This window comes from Rhineura floridana, chromosome 11 (genome assembly GCF_030035675.1).
Source record: "Rhineura floridana isolate rRhiFlo1 chromosome 11, rRhiFlo1.hap2, whole genome shotgun sequence".
NCBI lineage: Eukaryota > Metazoa > Chordata > Lepidosauria > Squamata > Rhineuridae > Rhineura > Rhineura floridana.
In genome coordinates, this window is record NC_084490.1 from 34228511 (window position 1) to 34233613 (window position 5103).

Below are 5103 nucleotides of genomic sequence, written 5' to 3' on the forward strand. Positions count from 1 at the left end.
AACCTAGTGTAGAAATAAGTAAGCACATCTTAGCTGCCCAAGAGTCCCTCAAAGAGCTTGGAAAAGTTACTTTTTTGGACTACAACTCCCATCAGCCCCAGCCAGCATGGCCACTGGATTGGGCTGATGGGAGTTGTAGTTCAAAAAAGTAACTTTTCCAAGCTCTGGTTGTCCTCATATACCAACAAACACCAAGCCAACTGAAATATTGTAATATCTTAACCCAGAAGTAGATGGCTGATTTGAAACTTTGTAGCAAATCTTTTTTATTATTTTTAAAGCAGAAGTAGTGCTAGTGCTGTAAGATCTTAATGGGGAACTTACTCAAGCATTACAACAATGCAAATCATTGTGTTTTTTCTCTTGAGATGATCATGGTTGTTGAATTTTAACTTTTTCTAATTTTATAGATGTGTATCATCAGAATAATTGTCCATGGGAAACCAAACTGCTGAACATTATTTTTATCTTCTCGGCCTCTCCAACAATCTGCACCTCCAGATTTTCTTCTTTTTCTTGTTGATCTATCTGCTAACCCTGGTGGGGAATGTAATGATCATGCTGCTTGTAAGGACCAGTACTCATCTTCAGAGTCCTATGTATCTTCTTGAGTCACCTTTCTTTCCTTGATGTGTGTTATTCATCTGTCACTGTCCCAAATATGTTGGAGATCATCGTTGCCAAGCAGAAGACGATCTCTGTCAGTGGAAGCTTCACTCGGGCTTTCTGTATTCATCATCATCGTCATCATCATCATTATCATCATCATCATCTTTATTGTGTTTTCAGCTACTAGTGAGGCTTTTATTCTATCATCAATAGCTTATGACAGATATTGTGGTATATTTAAACCACTGCATTACATGGAAATAATGAATGTGGCATTCTGCCAAAAACTAGTGGCCAGTGCATGGATGATAGGTTTCATTTGTGCAATTGCAAACACTTGACATTGTTCAAGTTATAATTCTGTGGATCAAACATCATAAGGCACTTCAGTTGTGAGCTCCCTTCCATCCTCTCTCTCTCCTGCACCGAAACTGATCAAAAAGATCAAAAAGTACATGCTGGCAGGGTGCTGGGCCCTTTCCCATCACCCTCCCAACCTTGGCTCGATAGGTGTTTCCCCTTGGCATAGTGCCCAAGAAAGCCCGTGGGGAATTTAGATTGATCCATGACTTGTCTTATATGTGGGGTCACTCTGTTAATGATTTCATACCAGATAGTCTGTGAATGATGTGTTATACCTCTTTTGGTTCTGCAGTGTGCATGGTGCACACATGAGGCAGAAGTGCCTTTATGGGCAAATACAACATCAAATTGACCTTTTGTCTCTTGCCCATCCACCCAGAGGAGTTTGAGCTGCTGACCAGGGATTTGACTTTTCTCAAATTCTTTCTTATTATGGTCAAGGCCTACTTGTGGGCAGAGAGGCTACAGAACTCTACTGTCCATTTCTGGTGTGATAACACGGCCACAGTCCTGGTTACCAACTCCCTTACATCTAGGAACACTAGGGTTATGGGTCTGGTTTGTTCCTTCATTCTCCAATGTCTGCATTTTAATGTTCTATTTTGGGCAAGGCATGTACCTGGTATTGATAATAGTGTTGCTGATGCTCTCTCATGGAACCAGATGGAGAGGTTTCGACAGCTGGGGCTACTGGCCAGGGCTCACCTAGATGCCTTGCCACCCGAGATTTTGGAGAGTGGAGTCAGAAAGGGCCATAAATCTATCCATTGTACCCAGCAAGCTTAGCAGCTATCAGAGAGCAGGTAGGGAGCTCCAGGAGTCAGGGGCAGCAGGGGCTACGCACAGAGGTGGCCTATCCCTGTGGATCACCTGCTGGAACTCCTGGTGGAAGGCCGGAAGAGGGGCCTTTCTGTCAGGACACTGAGAGGTAATCTGGGTGGCTTTCCTTTGTAGCCAAGGCAAGGTTTTTTAGGGAACATTCAGAGGATTTGGGGGTCCATCATATGCTGGCAGGTTGGGCGAGGTAGTGCCCACCTGCCCCTGATTCCCATCACCCTTTTTCGCCCGACTTGCTCAGGGGGCTGTTAGGCCAGTGGGGCGATAACTGCTCTTCCCACTATGAGGTTCAGTGCTCACGTTATTTTTTTGGGCACTCAGGATTAGGGAAGTTGTGGCAGGGTCCAAATCATACTAGTCTCTACATTTCCTCCTCTGGTCATATGTCAGTTTGGAGGGGGTTGTGCCAAGATCAAGTTTATTTATTTATTTTATTTATTTATTGCATTTGTATACCGCCCCATAGCCGAAGCTCTCTGGGCAGTTTATAGCAATCAATTTACAGTGGATTAAGATGGATCAATGGCATAAAGGGTGCAGCATAGTGTAATCATCATCTCTGGCACCGAACATCTGCCCAGTGAGAGCATTGCACTGTTTCCTGGAAGCAGGGGGCACAGAGCTGGGTTACTTGTTCATTCATGAGGGGGGTCCCTCCTCACTAGGTTTCAGTTCTGAGAGCTTACCGAGCTAGCTCTGCAGAGTTTGGGGGTGGACTCTGTAAGGTTTGGGACATTCTTTCAGGATTGGGGCTGCTTCCACGGCAGCTAACATTGGATTTTAACCAGCGTGAGCACAGGCCATCAGGAGATGGAAATAGGGGGTGTACAAGGGTTACATTCATCTCTTGGATGGGACAGGAGGGCCTGAGGCCTTACCATTTGTAATTATTTTGGTTTTGGCAGGTCGCTGGATGGGGACGGAGCAGATGTGCATCTTACTCTGTGGCCACAGCATGGTCCTCTGGGCAGGTGTAGGGCTGTGAAGTCACATTTTGGTTTGCAGCCGGGCCTCAGTCGGTGGGCCACGGTGCAAAGGCTGGGCTGATGAGTGATGTGCTGAGATGGGCTCCTCCCCATGTTGTTCCAGCAGTGTTTGATGTGGACAGTTCCGCATGTGGTGGTCATTCACCTGGGCTGGAATGACCTCTGTTTACTTAAGGGCAAGGCCCTCTGTTTGCAACCATGTGAGGACAGGCAGTTGGTGAGGAAATGTTGGCCTCTAGTGCGGCTGATATGGTCAGACATACTCCCTCACAGGGTCTGGCATTGTTTGGGAACCCAAGGAGTATTGATAGGGCATGCAAGAAGGTCAACCAGCAGTTTTGGTTGGACCTTCTGGCACACAGGGGGTTGGTTTTACATCACCCTGATATACAGCACACGCGGGCTGAACTTTATGGAGTTCACCTGATGGATGTGGGGAAAAGCATCTTTCTGGATGACCTGCAGAGGTGTCTGTGAGATGTGGTTCTTGGCAGTGGGGTAAAGAGAGACTAAATAGAGATCTGTCCCCCTTTTGTGGTGGCTAGGTATAGGAAGGGAAGTAGCTAGGTAGCCCCTTAGTCATCTTTGGAGGTGATTGGTGGTTCCAGAGGCCTGCCAGGAAGGGCTTTAGGGTCCAAGGGCAGAATATGCTTCTGGGGCCTAGTTACCTCATCCACCTGGAGTTGTAGGGCCCTGGGGGATGATGTTGGCAGGCCTCCCTTATCACCCACATGGTGTGGCGGGGTAAGGGTAAGCAGAATGGCTTGCCCTTACCTCAGCAGGGGCTGGTCGCCCAAGAGCTGTATTGCAGCAGGTTGTTTAGACAGTTTCTGCAGCTATATTTCCCCTCTGCAGGTTAATTTAAAGGGTGTGTTTATAGTTTAATAAAGTAGCCCTTTGTTCAACTCTGCTTGCTGTGTCCATGTATTATTTCAACCATCGGTTGCAAACACTGCACAGGTAAAAATTCCTAAATTCAATTCCCAGCATCTCCAGGTAGGGTTGGGAAAAGCTGCTATCAGAAACCCTGAAAAAGCCGTGATTCTACTGAACTAGATGGAGCAATGTTCTGGCTTAGTGTAAGATAGTTTCTGATGTTTCTTCTCAATGGCCATTATAACTCTTTTTTGTTCCATTTTTCCAAAAAGAAACTTTTATTCAAAATGTCCATGATAAGTACTGTTTTTCTCTTCAGATCCTATGAAGGAAGAGGGATGCTTTTAATTCCAAATGAAGCCCTTTTATTTAAGAACTTAAGAAGAGCCTGCTGGATCAGGCCAATGGTTCATCGAGTCCAGCAGCCAGCTCTCACAATGGCCAACCAGATGCCTGTGGGAAGCCTGCAAGTGGTACCTCAGCACAACAATATTCTGCCCTCCTGCAGTTCCCCCTCTTACTTTGTAGGAGAGTATATGCTCAAATGCATGAGGCATCTTGGGCTTGTTTATTTATTTATTTATGAAATGGAGCATAGGAGTCTTCTGTTTGGCATTTAAAAATCTAATAAATGACAGCTCTTGTAATTTATAGTTAAATATTAAAGCCTAACTGAGAAGTTGAAACTGTCACAAAACGGTGTTAGATATAATATCAGATACTATCTAGAGCTGCTGCTGTACCACAGAAGGAGAGTGTTGTTGCTACACTCTGAGGAGAAGAGCTTTTCCTGACTCATTCTAAGATCCTTACATGAGAAAAGAGTATAATTCACAAGAGTGACTTTGTTAGCAAAAGGTGCTGCACTACAACTCAAGATGTGTGCTTCGACTAAGTTCTTGTTATGCAAAGTTTCCCAATAACTTTTCCACAACAGTTTACAGAACAATAACTCAGAACAAATAATAACCTCAGTGACAGCTGCAGAATTGGGTAAGTATGACACTGTCAGGAGGACCCCAAAACTGGCAAAGCATTAGCAGCTCAAGTGTGAGCTCATTCTCACATTAGGTTGTTGCCATGGGACACTATGACAACATTCTCACTTTGAATATCCCATCTCTTTCAAGTCAAGGTTTTCTCCCCCTCCCAATATACAAACAAATAAATATAGAGGCACCACAGAAGTACATGTATTATTTAATTAGAAAGTGGGAATTCAAAACAAAAACAAGAATAAAAGAAAAATATAAAATTATAAATTATAATTGTAAAATTATACCATATATAATTGGTAAATGTACACCTCCTCCCTTTAATATTAAACTGATGTATGTTTGTGTTTGACTTTTGCTTTTCTTTGCTTTTCTTGAAGAGCAGACTCATCAGCGTAATGGCTTTGATTATAAATGGCTCCCCAATGGGATTTTAG

At 44.2% G+C, this 5103-nt stretch overlaps 1 pseudogene; it reads left to right on the forward strand.

The window, feature by feature from the left end:
• The first annotated feature begins 435 nt into the window (after positions 1-435).
• LOC133367875 (olfactory receptor 8H3-like) lies at positions 436-5103 on the forward strand (annotated as a pseudogene).